The sequence below is a fragment of the Excalfactoria chinensis genome, chromosome 2 (genome assembly GCF_039878825.1).
Source record: "Excalfactoria chinensis isolate bCotChi1 chromosome 2, bCotChi1.hap2, whole genome shotgun sequence".
In the NCBI taxonomy this organism is placed as follows: domain Eukaryota; kingdom Metazoa; phylum Chordata; class Aves; order Galliformes; family Phasianidae; genus Excalfactoria; species Excalfactoria chinensis.
The window spans coordinates 17,922,365-17,939,371 of record NC_092826.1 but is presented as its reverse complement, the minus strand read 5'-3'; the positions used below and the strand labels follow the sequence as shown (position 1 = coordinate 17,939,371).

At 41.6% G+C, this 17,007-nt stretch overlaps 1 protein-coding gene across 10 annotated transcripts in view; it reads left to right on the top strand.

The window, feature by feature from the left end:
- Window positions 1-730: 730 nt before the first annotated feature.
- The window catches only part of OXR1 (oxidation resistance 1), a 239,956-nt gene continuing 223,679 nt past the window's right edge, over window positions 731-17,007 (top strand). For 2 of the 10 annotated variants that reach the window (XM_072330519.1, XM_072330516.1), the window contains exon 1: window positions 796-866. The gene's annotated coding sequence lies outside the window, so the exon portion shown is untranslated. Of the gene's footprint in view, window positions 867-897; window positions 1,151-17,007 lie in introns of those variants that run through there. The other 8 variants (XM_072330526.1, XM_072330524.1, XM_072330521.1 and 5 more) reach the window with 5 other exon arrangements.

Below are 17,007 nucleotides of genomic sequence, written 5' to 3'. Positions count from 1 at the left end.
ATACTTGCAGGGCTTTCAATCTCTAACTATTCTAGATGGCATTCAGGTTCGAGACACAGCGCTGTGTGAGTGCGACGATGCCTTCTCTCTTATCACATACATCTCCCAGTATAAACAAACAAAAAACAAACAAACATATGCAAGGGGTTGCCACATTCTCACCGGGCTGCTCCGAGCTTCACTACAGAGCCAGCGCGATGAGCTGGAGCCCCATTCATAAAACCGAACGGGATGGAGCCCCTGATCAACACGGCAGGAAAGCAGTCTCGTACCCCCTCCCGCACTCTCCAGACCCGACGTCCGAATCCGCCGCTTGGAGGGTGCTGCGGCTCTGGGGCACGCCAGGGGCCAGGCGGGCGCTGAGCTGAGGCTCCCGAGAGCCGCCCCGGGGCCGCGCGGCGCCAGAGCTCAGCTGCGCTGCGGCCGTAAGCGGGCACGATCGAGAGCGGCTCGGGGACGGCGGCCGAAGCGGCGTAACCCCACGGCCCGGCCTCAGCGCGGCTCCCCGGGCACCGCGGGGCCGTCCCACACCGCGAGGGGGGATCCCGCGCATCGGGACGCTGCCCTCCGCCCCGGCAGCGAGACCGCCTCTGCCCCTTTAAGCTCCAGCTGTTCTTTTCTGCGGCGCCTATTTTTAGCTCATCCTCTTGGTAGCATCCAGCTCTGCCCCCTATTTCTCCGCGGTTTCCCCCCCCTCCCCCTCGGTGGTAGGTTCCGCGAGGAGACGGCTCTGGGACTGAGCATGTCCGAACGCGCTCGGCAGCGGCCGCCGTGCCGGGGCTGCGCTCACGCGCCGCGCTCGCCGGGCGGGAAGAAGAGCGCGCGGCCGGGGGCCGTGTGAGGGGGGCGCGTGCCGCCGCCTGCAAGTAAGTTGGCTGCGGGGCGGAGCGGGGGGCTGAGGCCGCGCGGGCGGCGGGGATAGGGAGGGGCTGAAGGGGCTGCCCGGCTCCCCCGCGAGGGGCCCGGCTCCCCGTTCGGCTCCGCAACTTCTTTGGTTATCTTCGGCCCGGCCCGCGGCCTGCCGGCGGTTCGGAGCTCCGTGGAGGTGTCCGACGCCGTCAGCGCGAAGTTGTGGCGTTGAGAGGATCCGGGAGGTCGTGGCGAGGCTGGGGGTGCGCGGGGGAGAACGTGCGGGGAGCTGCGGTTACCCGTAGGTGATGCGCTCCGGGTGCCTTTCAGTTCAGTAGGGGTGCAGTATTTCAATTTGTGGGTAGCAAACGGCGACCCGTGCCCCAAGTTCTTCCCCTCCAAACACGACATCTTGCTGTTTGGTTTGATAAGGGCTGTGCTGTCGCTGTCCCTTCCGTAGCAGGTCAGTTCGGCTGCTGCGTGTAGCCGAGCCCGGGGGAGGCGAAGTTCCTCACCGGGTGCTGACAGCGGCGATGTTTTGCTTCGTCTCCTCTGCTGCCAAACCGGAGACGCGTCAGGAGCCGCTCTCCTGCTCGCGGGAGGCTCGTTGTTGTCTCCGAAGTTGTACTAAAACAGCCAATTAATTAAAATGATTTAATAACAGGGAGAGGGCAATTTGAGGAGACACGGAACGTTGCCTGTGAAAATACTGCTGCTTGGCAGCTCGCTGGTGGCATAACTGGGCCAGCCGGGGCCGGTGGGTACCGGAGTGAGGGGTGAGGGGGGGTGTGTGTGGGGGGGAACAGCTGCCTTCCTTCACGTCCCGAGCCTCGTGTCGGCTGCTGGCACTCCGGGCACGGCTGTCCTTGTGCATTGGCTTGAGTGCGATGGAATGCACGCAGGGACAAACTGCATGTAAGATGAAGTGTCTGCAGGCTGAGCCTCATCAAAATTTAGATGTGTTTTAAAGTAGTTAAAGAACCAGAACCTGCCATCCCTGCTGTGTGTGTGTATTCACGGTTCTGGTAATTAGTGTTATTGCGATGTAGACAAGGAGGCTGCTGTGTGATTGTTTCTGCAACTCTTCCCTCTCCCTAACGAAGCAAAAAGCAAATCCCAAGGCAGACCCCCCCATGATAATAAGGTGGGATTTGATCTGTGGGATTCTGGAAGCTGGTGAGTAGGCACGATTGGGATCTGACTTGTGCATCAATAAGCAGCTGTCCTGTCAGTTCCATTTCTATGAGCATGCAACAATAGGGGAAAAATTGAATTCTCGAGTAGATGCCTTTTGCTTTCTACACAAGACCATCAGAGAATGCAGGAGGAATGAACAGCTTGTGCTACCTGTGTTAATGACAGAGGGAAAAATTAAAGAGGGAAATTCTTGTAGAATGCAACCTGCAAACTTTTTTTTCCTTGTGCTTGGATTTGAGCTGCAATAATAATGGTAGGTAACTTAGAATTGTTAAAAATGTTAGTAGCCTTCAAAGTCTCTGTTTAAAAGAAAATGACTTTCCTTGTGTTTGGGGAGTAATAATTTGTCTGGCATTTGTTTTACGTTTACTGTTATGTTGTCTTAATGCTTCTTGTTATGACTTGAGCTCATATTGATTAATAGATGATGTCAGCATTGTAGACAGACAGGTAGGCACTTTCTGAGGGTCAAAGCAAATGCAGATAGAATGTGTATGCATTCTTGACTTATACTCTTTGCTACAGGTTTCTTAGAGTCTCAGCTGATTGTTCATCTCCTGTCCAGCTTCAGCCCAACTAATAGAAAATTACTGGGGGGTGGCAATGGGGTTATGTATTAATAGTTGGGAAATGTCTAATTAGCAGCTACAGTGTTTGCCCATAGGTTTTTTTTCCCTTCAGGCAGAAACACAATAATCTTTTTTCCCCATGTGTTTCCCCCCCCCCGTAAAGGCTTTTATTTCTCCATTATTCATTTAATCTAAGGATGTATCTTACCGGTTTTGCTTTTCTTTTTGTAATAAAGTATGTCATCTCACCGTACAGATGTTCATATGTACTTATCCCCCTAAGATTCTGGAGAGTAGCAGAACCGTGGGAAGAAATGTTAAAATGCCTTTTTTAGGAAACAAAAAAACCCAACAACTTTAATTATAAACCCCCAAATCCCTATTAATAATGCCTTAGGAAATTTCATAGGCAACTGATTACTCCTTGAGGCTCATAGCTGGAGGCAGTAGACAGGGATTATCAGCGTTACCTGTCAGCTGTCAATTCCTGAAAAGGACTCTTAAATTCCTTTTTGTTGATACTACCATAATATCTTCACCCTCTATGAAGCTACTGTTGTTTCTTAAGTTACTATAGTGAAAATATTCAATTAAGCATTTTACTGGAATGCACTGTGAGGTGACAACCTTGCAGAAGCAAACAGTTATTGATAACAAACATGGTTCAGTGTTGGGTTAGCATGAGTTGCTGCATGTTCATGAATGGATTCAATTAGAAGATGCTTAAACTTTTGTTTAATACAGCTGTGTACTTCAGTGTAGGGTGGCTTCCTTGTCAACTGCAACAGGTAATACACCCTTCTTTGATTTGTGAACTTTTAATGTTAGGGGCAGAAGGAGAAGCTTTGGTCAGGAAGAGAACTGCGCATGTGCTGGAACTCTTGGGGAAGACCTATGAAAAAGGCATCGCCATCTTCAGCTCATCGGTGCTGTTTTGTGCCAGGAGCAGACGCTCACGTGGTGCACTGCAGCAGTGAGCTGTACATTATGTTTTTATTCTAGCATCTGTTCCTACCAGCTTTACTCAAGATTAAACATAGAGATGGAGAAGATATCTCCTTGATATTGCAGGAAGTGTCATGGATATGTCAAACAGTTTCTGTCCGTGATAGAAAGTTATTGGACCTTAAGGTCAAAATCTTTCAGATTGTGCAGAGATCTCTGCCACCGAGTGAGCTTATCTATGGCTGCAGCAGTACAATTAGCAAGTTTCTCCTGTATGCCAGGTTTCTGTCTGTATCTCGCAGGGATGTTGGCCTCCCAATCCCCCTTTCTTACATAGCTCTATTAAAACAGAGATGGAATTGTATTTGTTTACTTATTTTGCTACCTGTTAAGGGAGGATTTGGAGAGGAAGAAAAAGTTCGGGGGTGGGGGAAGAGGGAGAAGGAAAAGATAGAGGGAGAATATGTAAACCTGTGTTAAACTTCCACAGCTCTTGAACTGAGAACAAACTGGAGATTGGTCTCCTTAACTCTTAGGTAACAGGAGGGGTAAGGACCATTCAGCTTCACTTTATTATTCCTCTGGAATACACTGAGGTATCTTTTTAATTTGAGGCTTTCTTATTTTATTGGGAAATCATATGAGGGAAGGGAGGTGAGAGGCAGGAGCAAAGGGAAGAGAATCACAGAATCGTAGGGGTTGGAAGGGACCTCTAGAGATTGAGTCCAACCTTCCTGCCAAAGCAGGTTCCCTACACCAGGTTGCACAGGTAGACATCCAGGCAGGTCTTGAAGCTCGCTGTATATTCTGATGGAGTTCCCAGTGGTCATGAGCAGACTGTACAAAGGATGGTCCCTTCTGTGGGGGCTATGTAATACATTGTTCACGTAGTCCCAGGATGGCAACATGGAAATGAAGGATTCTGAACAGAAGGATAGGAGGGTATGCTCTCCTCTTTATTTTCTTTTTGCTGGATCTAGTTGCTTTCAGGACTTAATTGATAAGTTTACCAAAAATGTACTTGTTGACATAAACTTTTATTCTGGGAGGTTTTTGTGTTCCATATGGGGAGTGTTTTTTTTTCTCTGGAACATTTTGGAAGCCTGTTTGACTGATGTTTTAAGAAAGTGTTGAAATGAAAACTTGTATAGGAGCAATAGGATTCCCCTAGCACCAGCCTTAGGTATTATTAAGCAGTGGGATATCTTGTGGTGCCTTCCTAAGGAAAGTTAGCACCCCAACAGGAGGGAGAGAACATAAAGCAATCTTTAATGGCAAAGTAGGTATAAGTATTTTTGTTGTTTTTGTTGTTGGTTTTTTTTTTTTTTAATACTTTGCTAATAAATCTATCTGCTCAAAAGTGAAAGATGAATGAAAGAGGAAATTCTGAACACTAAGCAAAGCATTATTTTCTTTCTTAATAATTAGTTGTGATGCATGGCCCTGATCATGCACTGCATAATCAGTTGTTGAATAAGTGTAGCACTAATAAGCAGTCCTTATAAGATGCATCTCCAATCCCCTCTCATCAGTCTGAATGGCTTTCTAAGTTGCTTATACAAGCTCAAACTGGAACTGCTGACTAAAGCAAAACTTTCTTTGGCATTGATAGAAATTTCCTGAAGTAGGAACTTCATGTTTGGTATTTATTTTTTTCTCTAGAAACTGCCAATATGTTGTTATTCAGATACTGTTGTCTACTTACTATGAGTAAGAAATAAGTACTGTACCTCTTTTTGTTCCAGTTCTGGTGTTTGTATTCTGGAAAAGCAGAAAATAAAATGCTAGTCTGTACAAGGACTTTAACTGAAGTAGTTAGCAAAGGAAGAAGTTTTTAACATAGAATCATAGAATCCTTAGAGTTTGGAAGGGACCTCTGAAGGCCATCTAGTCCAACTTCCCTGCAGTGAACATGAACACCACAGCTAGAGCAGGTTGTGCAGAGCCTGACCCCGCCTCACCTTGAAAGTCTCCACAGACAAAGTGGGGATGTAGTTTTATGCAATATTTCAGATTTCTGGAACTACACATTATCTTAGTTGGGTTTTCAGCAGGGTCATTGGCAGAGCTTAAGCTGTGTAAACAAAATCAAGACCTATTTTGTGGAAGTTAATAACCTTGGTGTGCGAACAAAAGTCTCAGTCATACGTGATCCCCTGTATCATACGCATGTTCTTCAGTTATCAGTGGCCAAAGAATGACACTTAGGGTCAGCCTGGAGTATCTCCTGTTCATCTCTGTGACAGCACAGTTGACATCTGTGCAGTCATGGAAGAGTGATAATTCATACAGACCATGGAGAGCAAATTGTGGCACTTCTGTGGCTAACTCTCAGCACCTGAGAGACAAAGTGTTACCCCTACTAGTTGGTTCCGTGGTACTCCTTGTGCACTTTCATTTTGAAAGGTGGCCCAGCAGCCACCTTTACCACATCACATGATACTAGGAGCCATCCTGTCTGTCTTCAGTAGCTGAACATTTGCATTAAAAACAGAGTCTGGAAAAAAAAAATGTTAACACCTTCTGTGGCTGCTTAATTTATATATGCCTGTTCTATTCTCATAGATACACTTTGAACTTGCTCTCCAGAAACAGGAGGAAAAGAATCTGCTGTCTCCTCTGCTCCTTTGTATAAAAAGCTTTTGAAACACATAGACATTAAATGAATTAATAGGTAAAATGTAGTACACTTAAGTATTCCTGTGGATCATAAATTTCCAGAAACCTTTACAAAATATGGCATGTGCTTGGAGGTAGTGCTTTGATACTATAAATATAGGCAGAACTTTTTTTTTTTCCTTGAGGCATAACACAACCAGATTCTATGGAGGCATGTTCTAAAATAACAGCAAACACATCATTAGCTGCTTCTTAATCTAACCATTGCTGTAGAAATGCCTAGTAATAAATCATCTTCCTATTTCATAAATAATGCAGGGCATACTAAAATGTTAGTATTTATAGTCACTTCAGTGAAATTGGATTCACTTTTGAGTTCTTACATTTCCTTTGCTATTTTTAAATAATTAATATTGATATGTTTCAGAAATAGATATTTATATACTATTGATGAAAAATAATCTATTCAGTCATCTGTATATCTTGTACTTCAATTCCAAGGTGCCTTCTGTGTTCAGTTGCACTGGAGAGGCAGGACATCCAGGCTGTTGATACGAGCATGATCTGAAATGATGATGGATGATTGATACATCGAAGTTTCTCAGCTTCTGAGAAGATGTGAGAGCTTTTAAATCCCCTTTGAGAAGGAAGCAATTCATATCCAGGACTAAAAACAATAGAAACAACAAAACCAGATACAATAGGAATCAAAATACATGTGTTTGTTCCACTTTTAATTCTTCTTGGATCTTATTGTTAATCTCTGTAGGATTTTTCAGTGTCTGTATTTTTCTTATTCCCTTCTCCAGGAGTCAGGCTGAATACTGATTGCATGGAAATACTGTTACCAGAGGCCTAGTGCTAATTTATTAGTAGCCTAACCTCACTTCTAGATGAAACTCCACGACCTTTGTGGTACTTTCTACTTGAATACTTTTAAATGTGGAGTTGACCAATGGATAGAAGCCTCACTCATGGCTTGTGCTGACATTAGTGTGTGACCACAGCAAAAAAGATTAATCTGTCTTCACATACATTTTCCATGTGTTAGAAAAGATGATAGTAGCAGGAATTGACTGATCTGTATGGAACAGATGACTTGAAACTTCTCCATACACAAGCTGTCATATGGACTTTTTTCCACGTTTTTTTTTTTTTTCTCTTGCTGAGCTCTGCCTTATCTGAGAGCTTTTAATGTGAGTTTATACTTCACCAATAACTGAATTACTTAGATACATCTAGAGTGAGAACAGCAGAGTAGTCATGTGAAAGAAATTATGAGGAAAGGTTTAAAGCAGAGCTAATGTTTATTAAAGCTTCAATGCTCAATTGCCTGCTTATTTTCCAGTGTCCTCCTGTATGCTGCATATACTTTCTGGAAGCTCTCTATGGTGTAGCATACATTTACTTATAGAGGGCCACGTGCCTTCAACTGTTTTTACTGTAATAGTCTATTTTGTGCTTATGAATTAAATTGTTAATACAAATTAATCAAATCAGGCTTTGAATATAAAATCTTATTTATTTATTTATTAATTTTGGTGATCCTGCCATAACAGCTGCTTTACATTCTTTTCCAGTGTAGCCTTACATTATCTTTAGGATGTCTTGGATCTAAAGCAGTATCAGTGTTGCTGTGTGGCACTGTGTCTGAGGGTACCTCCAGGAATAGCTTTCCATTCCCTTGGCCAAAGGTCCCCGAGGGTATGAATTACTTTCATCAATGGTTATGCAGCCACATCTGAGAAGACAGGGTCAAGCCGGACTTATCCAGCATTTGCACTTAGCTGCTGGCAAGAGTTACAGAAGCGGTGACTGAAAAAGTGGGATTTTGGGTATATTGTTTCTGTTCTTAGTGTCTACGCAGTACTGAGCCACTGCAATGTGCCTGAGGTTTAGATGACGTTCTGAGCAAGCACCCTAACTGAAATGCTACATTGTAAACTGCTGTCCTTTGAGCTGAGTCTCATGAGAGAGAAAAGTCTTTGGCTTTTGAGCAGGTTAGAACGTGGATGGGCTTCCTGGACAAAATTTTAGGGTTGGTTGCTGTGAAAATCCAAGCAAGGTTGAGATTATTGAAAAGTAGTGATGGTGATTGGCTTATAGGTTCTTGGGTAGGGCTTAGAGAAGATGAGAATGACATTGGGCAGGTGGGGAAATGTGCAAATAAGCAGCCTGTGTCTTGTGACAGTATGCTGTTAGGGAGACTAGATGGAATCACAAATTTCTGATTTCCTACACTATTATTGCATTTCAGGGAATGTCATTGTTAAGACTATTCCCCTTTAGTGTCTTATCACCTCATATCCACTTCTCCCACTTACCACTGTGAATTTAATTAAGTACCACAAAGGTCAGAAATACTAGAGCTGAAGCAGCTGTGCAAAATAAGATGGCATTTGGAACAGCATTCCATCTGAGCTGAGTCTCTATGTTTCAAGTATTTATCTGTAAAATAAAGGTAATATTAGCTGTGTGACATAGTATGATATGAAAAGACAAGTTTATATTAGTCTTGTGGCATGCTCTTAACTGTGGTTATGGTGACCTTGGCCAGGCTCATGGGGAAGCTACTTCATTGCCATTAAGGTACCAGAAGTAGCTGAGGATCCTAAGGCCATGGGTTGAACAACTAGGATCAGAGCTGAATATCTCAACTGCTTGGAAAAACCTTCTCACCTGTTTGGTGGGTGAGAGTGAAAACCAAATTGGCTCACAATTCTGTCACAGCCCCCTAATTTTGAACTTAACCAGTATTGCAGGCAAGGCTCAAAAAAAAAAAAAACAAAACCAAACCAACCAAACAAAAAAAAGCTCTCCATATGTAACTTGACCTGTCTGAAGCTTTAAACGGGAGATACTACAAATATTCAGTACCACTAAGAAATACCAAGAAATAAACAGCCTATTTTACTCACCTTTCAGAGTATTTATAAGGATATAAGGATGTGTCCTAAAAGTAAGGATGGGTACTGCTGACAAGTGTCAGGACCAAAGGGAACAGCACAGAGCTGGTTGGGTGTTGGAAGAAGGCTCTTCACTGAGAGGATGGTGAGATTCTGGAACAGGCTCTTCAGGGCAGTGGTTATGGCACCAGTACTGGCAGAGTTCAAGAAGCATCTGGGCAATGCTCTCAGAAATATTGCTTGAATTTTGGTTAATACCTTGTGGAGTTGATGTTAGTAGGAAGGAAATTGTTCCGCCTCTGTGAAATGTGAAAAGATGCCTGCCATGTGCTTTGAATTCTTTTAGTAATTGCCAATTGCTTTCTGCTTTCTAATTCTCCTTACCGGCTGTTGTAATCATAATGCACAATGGCGAGAGTACCTGCCTGCTTTGCTATCTATCTTATTGAATCCAAGAGGGAAAAAAAAAACAGAAAATAAAACAGGTTTCTAAAAGTTACTATTCCTTTATTTACTCAGTTTCCTTGCTTACATATTTATGAGGGAGAATTTCTGACCAAAAAAAAGCCACAAAAAAACAACCACAAAACCCACTAACTTTCAGTAGGCTCTCATAGCTTCAACATTAATATGACTGAAATAATTATGAAATATGAGGTAGAATTTTCTATTATAAGTTTAAAATGATAATAGGGATTTTAAATGCTGACCATCATTCTCAGTCTTGAGTTTTTTCCTTCCTTTAGCCATGCCTTGTTCAATAAGTTTGGTTACCTTAGAAAACAATCTTGTGATTTTTATTTTTTTTCAGAAACATCTCTTTATGTATGGCAATATCCAGTCATGTTATAGATCAGTTTTCTTTATTAATTTTACAAATGAGTATCTGTACATCAATCTATAAATCTTCAGCATAAAAAAGTAAGATGCCTAAAGATTTGCTTTTTTTTTTTTCAAGGTGAATTAACTGCTGTTTGCCAAAATGAGCTGGATTTTATGCTGTGCAAAGACAAAAGCAAAAGTCATCAGCGTGCTTTAATGCATACATGGTAAAACAATCCCTTTGTTTAAGTGCTTGAGTATTAAAATAATTGTAAAGAATAGTCTAGGGAGAAAAAAATGTAGAGGCAAGCTTTCTGATGGGTAAACTAATATAAATTGTTCCAGTGTACCAAAATCCAGATTGGGATTGTGAAGCTGGTAGAAGTAGCTTGTAGTTTTCCAGATGCTCGTACCTGACATTTTATACTGCAGTGCTTACACAGTAGCACGACGCAAATTTCAGTGCATCAAGCATTCAGTTTCCATGCCAGGATTAAATTACTCAAGTTTGTTTGTAGTTCTGGACTGATGCAATTTTAAACCACTAGTGTTTTGTCATGTATCCTCGCTCAGGAAGTTTCTTGTTCCATTTATAATAAAATTGAATTGTGATGAATTAATGATTGTGACCATTTATGAGCTGCAGAGCATCTTGAACCTTGAAAATTTTTTCCTACTTAAAATGACTAATTTGAACAACAGCCATTGTTATCTGCTCTTGGTGCAGCGCTATCTTCACATAAACACCTCTCCAGTAGGCAAAGAAAGGTAAAATTTCTTCCAAAGAAACCAGACTGAACATCTGCTTCCCCACTTTAGGCAAGAAATGCAGCATTATTCATAGAAAAACTACAGTCTGTAGACCTTGATGATGCTGTCTCTAAACATACAGCTACTGAGCTGTGCAGGAGCATTTTTAGGAGAAAAATGAGAAATGGTCTTCTTCAGTAGAAGAATACTAAAGTAAGTTGTGTTACCTACATTAATTAACTGCATGATATATTTTGTATGTGCCTCAAGACAGTTTCTCTTCGCACAGTGTGGTCTGGACATGTCAGAACGTTGAACACCCATGCTTCAGACCATTATAGTTTAGTATCGCTAATAGGCCATTCTGTTAACACTTTAAATAAATAAATAAATACAATTAGTGATGAGAAATGTCTGAGACCACTAGGAAAACACTTCAAAAACTATAGTAATATGTGGGGCCCACTGATATAAGGCATGGCTCGAGTGTGGTTGGTTAGAGGTGAGATGCAAGAAGAATATTTACTTCTGAGTTTAAATTAAAGTATTATCAAGAGTTTGGGACAGAAGTTTACAGAAACACTGGCTCAAAATCTGTTATAAAGTACTATGATGAAATTCATGCTTGTGTTGTCTTGACTGGTTTGTTGTTTTTTTCCTCCTTGCACAAGTTATCTGTATTGGAAGTTCTTGTTTAGGTTGTTTTCTTCTAAGTGGTGCTGTTGTTAGACATCTTTACTGTGAATTTATGACCTAAAGCAGTAAGACCAAACAGAACAACAGTGCTTTTTTGTTGTTGTTGTTGTTGAAACCAACACATCAACACATTTAACTCCAAGAGAAGTGCTGGCTCTGTGGGATATTGAATCTAGAACAGAGCCATAGGAGATAGGCTTAGGTTTCATTTTCACATATGGAAGATGATGGTTAATTTTCCTTAAATAACTTTGCAAATCAAAGGTGGTGAAAGAGGTTATTCCCATGTTTTAGTACAGGATCAGATACACTGCACTGCAAACAGCTTTTAGCTGTGTATGGAGTGTGTTTCTACTTCCTGTTCATCAAAAGGGAAGTAAATGTGTATTTATATTTAATAAAATTAATGTATATTCCTGTTCTCTACCTTCTGGCTGGTTGGTAGTATGGAACTAAGCTGCAATGGACTAGACATGCATGTTAGAAAGGGTACTAATCTCTATTACTATTTTTAATGTAATAGTACATAAAAACAGGCTTTTTCTGATCCATCACTGCTCATTTAGTGACTTTTACATGTGGTTGACCATTAACCACTGTTCACTGCGATGAACAGAATGGACACAAACCTATTGCGAATGGAACAGTGAGAAGACAGTGGAAAAGAGTGATACAAACCCTTGAGTAGTTCAGTGACAGGATTAATATTTCTTTCTTGTGATAACAGGCTGGTTGTGGGGAGAAAAAGAACTGGCATAAATCATAGAATGGCTTGGGTTGGAAGGGACCTCAAGGATCATCAAGTTCCAACCTCCCTGCCATAGGTGGGGTTGTCAGCCTGTAGATCAAGTACTGGATCACATTGCCCAGTGCCCCATCCAACCTGGCCTTTAACATCTCTGGGGCGGGATATCCACAGCTTATCTAGGGGACCTCTTCCAGCACCTGACCTCAGTAAAAAACTTCCCCCTGACATCCAATGTAAATCTTCTTTCTTTTAGTTTAAAACAGTTCCCCCTTGTCCTATCACTATCCATCTGTGCAGTAAGTTGATTTCCCTCCTGTTTATAAACCACATTTAGGTGTTGGAAGGCTGCTATGAGGTCTCCCTGCAGCCTTCATTTTTCTAGGTTGAACAAACCCAGTTCTTTCAGCTTGTCTTCCTAGGAGACGTGCTCCAGCATGTGGATTATCTTGACCCTCCTCTGGACCCCCTCCAAAAGCTCCACATCTTGTCTGTGTTTGGGGCCTAAGACTTGGAGACCCTACTCAAATTAAGTTCATAGACAGTAACGTTTTGTGTTACTTCTTTGTTTTGCAACTTTCAAGTAACTTTGCTGTGCTCATCAGCAAAACAGACATTACAGAAACAAAATAATAATAAAAAAAGCTCAGTTTTCTTTCAGCTTCTTTAATTCCTGTTAAAATTCTGTTTGTATTTGGAAAGGAACAGTCCTGAAACATTCCAGTTCACAGTTCAGATCTTTTGGTTGATGGCACCGCGTGCTGGGTGACCTGAAGAAAGTGAGTAGGCAGTAGATCTGTTTTGATTGTTGAACTGCTTATTTTCTCTTTAAGGTGTTATTGTTTTACCCTTATTTGTAACAGGAAAGGAAGATTTAGTATTGCAGAGACAATAACATCTCAAATTTCTTGTTTGTAGTCCTTACTTAATGCTCTTAGCATAACGATTTATATAGATCTGCTCCGTAATGTATCAGTATGGGCCAAATTTTTCTCTGTGACTCAGAAGCAGTTATAATAATACTGATGCAGACAAATGCTTCTCTTATTTACAAGACTGTAATAGTGAGCGTTAAGTTTTCTGTATGAGTGGAGAACTCGTAATCCTGCACCAATGTTATATAAATATCCTCTGACAAGTGTTGAAATTGTATTTTAATTATGTGACAGTGCTCTGCTTTTGTCAGTTCCCAGTCCTCCCCGAATTGACTTGCGTTTGTAGTGTAATAAAGGCATTTTATGCCCTCGTGTATTCTGTTTGGGTAGCGGTGAGGTTGTCACTTTGGAAAGAAAACCATGTCACTGTCACTCTTCTTATGCCTTGAATCACTTTGCAGGTGCCACTGCTGACTACCACTGGAAAAATGCCTGATGTAGACAGTATGAGATTATGCAGCTGTTACTGCTGCATAAAGAAACTCAGGTACTTGCCTGTGTTCAGCCTGTACCTTTCAGGATGATGCTTTTCCCCAGTTCTGAGTGGAGATCACAGCTAAGAAGGGTAATGAGTTAAGCCCCTCTTGGCTAAAAAAAGAACCTTAGCTTGGTGCTAAGCCTGAGGATGAAGCACATGGAACATCCCCTTCGACTTCTACCTGGAACTACAGAAGCACATAAAAACTGGTACTGAAGAAGTGCGTAAAAACTGCTCTCCTGCTTGGCTGACAGAGAATGAGGGTTCTGCATCCCGAAACCTGCAAAAGTTTTGTTCTGGAGTGGAAGAAATCAAGAAGAGATTTTCTAGTTCAGAAAAGGATAACTAAGGTTTTTAAAGCTGGTATTTAAGGGAGAATGGATATTGGAAATCAGTGATGTCTTTCTTTGATTCTGGTCTCAATTCCACACTTGGAATCTTTTATCAGACTTCTGAACAGTCAACTGAATGTCCAGTGTCATTTTAATAGCACTTGAGCAAGCAGCACAGTTATTTTTGGTATCACTGCATATACGGAGTTGAATATAATAGTAAAAAATTCAAGAATCAGTTTTTAAAAAAAAATGTGTTATTATTTTTTTCATATAGAAATACTATTAATTTCTGTATGTCCTGATTTCAATTGGGACAGAGTTGATTTTTCCTTCATGGTGTCAGGTATGATGATACGTTTTGGTTTTAAGAGAAAGCTAGTGCTGATAAAGTACTGATGTTTTAGTTGTTGCTGAGGAATGCTATACAGAGCCAAGGACTGTTTGGTTTCTCAGCTTCTGTGAGGTGAGGAGCACAATGAATCTGGAGGAGATGTAGCCAGACAGCTGACTTAAACTGGCCAGTGGGATATTTCATACCAGATGACATCATATGAGAAAAAGCTTGACAATGGTGGGAAGTTGGCTGGAGGAGCTGTTGTTCCTTGAGGGCTGGCTGGTGGTGGGTGGTGAGCAATTGAGTTGTATATATCACTCGGTTTGTAGGTATGTGTATATAATTATCATAACCGTTGTCCTCTTTTCCTCATCTTTTATCTATCTTAGTAAATAAGTTTTTATCTCAACCCATGAATTCTATATATATATTTTTTCTTTGCTGATTCTCTCTGCCATTCCACTGGGAAGGGAAAGTGAGTGAACAGCTGTGGGGTGCTGAGCTGCCTGCCGGCCTAAACCACAAACACTGTACTAATAATGACTTACAAAAAATAAATTTAGAATATTAAGAAGCAACTAAATACTTCTTAGAACGAAGGTGAGGAAAAGTATTAATCAACTCCAGCTTTATTAGAAAAATATTAACTGCGTAATCGTCTTTATTAAGAAAGGCATAATTAGATTCAGTTTTATTGTTTTTTCATAGTTGAAGTGTCCTATGTGAGGATTTATAAATCTTAAAACTCTGCAAATGAAAGCTCCAATACAGACAACAGATGTGTTGTTTTTGTTTTTTTTTTTTCCCTCTTGTTGATTTTAGGGTATTATCAGCACTCACAGCTACCTAATCCCAAACCCATTTTACAGTTGAATTACTTGCCATTGTCATGATGTCTTCCCATGAGGTTTCTTTGCGATCTGTCTTTCCAATTACCATTTGCTGTCGTTCAGCACTGCTTTCACTTTAATTTTGCAATGCAAATGTCTCCTGGATTCATCACAGTTCATTTCAGCCTCCTATTTCCACGCAATTTTCATTCCCCAAAAATATGATTGGTAAAATACACTGAAATGTAGAAAGTATTATCAGGCATCTGGTGTTTAGAGTTTGTAGTTTCAAGCTTTTCTGAAAAACCCAAAGAATGAAACTGATTTTCTTTTGAATTATTGCTGGAATTAAAGCTTTACCAGGAATTTTAAGAAGCTGGGGCTTTGCGAGAATATTCAGTATCATGACATAAATTGTTTTCAAAGTAAGAGAACTAAAATACTGCAAGTGAAATGTAATGGCTTAAAAATGCGTAGTTCTTCAAGTTTATGTCTTTTATTTAACTTTGTAATTAGCTGGAAAGTGGAGAAACCAAAAGCAATACCGCAGTGAAAGATTTATACTTTTGGCTAATCTCTTGCATTGCTATGCCCAAAGCAGCGTAGAGTCTCCATGCTTGTGCGTGCGTTTGTTTGTGGTTGCAGATCTTGGGGATGGAATTTTCAGTATCTGAAAGTGGATGAAGTTATTCTGGAGTGGAATTGAAGCCCATCCTTGTTCACAGAATTGTAGGATGACTTGGGTTGGAAGGGGCCTGAAAGATCATCTGCTCCCATCCTTTAGAGCTTGTTGCATTTGGTTTTCCACAGTGCTCAGTTCCTGCTGATTTCAGGAGTTAGAAACACATTGTTGCTGAATACGGTAAGGGCTGTTTTGGACAGCTGTAAACCAGCCAGAAGGACGTATGCCAGAGCAGGGTTCATAAGGCCTAATCTTTTAAGGCGCCATCATTTAATTTCTGTATTAGCTAGCTAATGACTAAATGAGACTTATGCTCCTCCGCTTCTCTTTGTCTGTCTTTCAGTATCAGCTCGGGAAATTATTTTCTCAAATCTTTGCAGATACTCTCTGAGTGTCTGATTTTTCAGTGCGAGTTTGAAAACTGCAACTTCTGTTGTCAGGTTTTATAAGGGACAGCACATGCAATCAATTCTATCACTGTATTTATTTAAATGTTATAGGAAAATTAAAAGCGACAGAATTTGTTCTTAGGTGTTTGGCCACAAAAATGGTAGATATTAGAAGTATGCTGAGGAGCTGAGCAGTTCTTCAGAGCTGTTTTGCACTGATGTATTTGAATCATAGTATATCCCGAGTTGAAAGGGGTCCCCAGGGATCATGGAGCCCTGGCTGGAGTCCTGGCTCCACACAGGAACACCCAAATCCAAACCCTGTATGTGAGGGTACTGTCCAAACGCTTGGGGCCACTGCCCTGTGCAGCCCGTTCCATTCCACCGCCCTCTGGTGCAGACCCTGTCCCTCACCCCCAGCCGCCCCTCCCCTGACAGCTCCATGCTGTTCCCTCGGGCCCTGTCGCTGTCACACAGAGCAGAGCTCAGCGCTGCCCCTCCGCTCCCTGTCAGGAGCTGCAGCTGCCATCAGGCCTCCCCTCAGCTCCTTTGCTCTGCACTGAGCAAACACAGTGGACTCAGCGCTCCTCATACTTCTCGCTGTCCAGACCCTTCCTCTTTGTGGCTCTTTTGGTTGATGTGTCTTGCTTCTGAATTTCTCCAGTTGTATTCTTAAATTTTCTGTGTTCCTAGCTGTGGGACTTACATTTTGTTTTGATTGTTCTATAGTTCTTACCCAATTACTTCCTTGTCACTGTGGACCACATTTTTTTCTGCAGTATCTTATTTTACAAAGCTAACCTGCATGCTGTTTCATTTCTGAAGTGGTGAATTTTAATTGGTTTTATAATGCAATTTCTTCTTGAGAGTGACTTTCTGGTGCCAGTTTTACAAGTCAAGAATCTTCCTCCTGTGTACAAACAAGT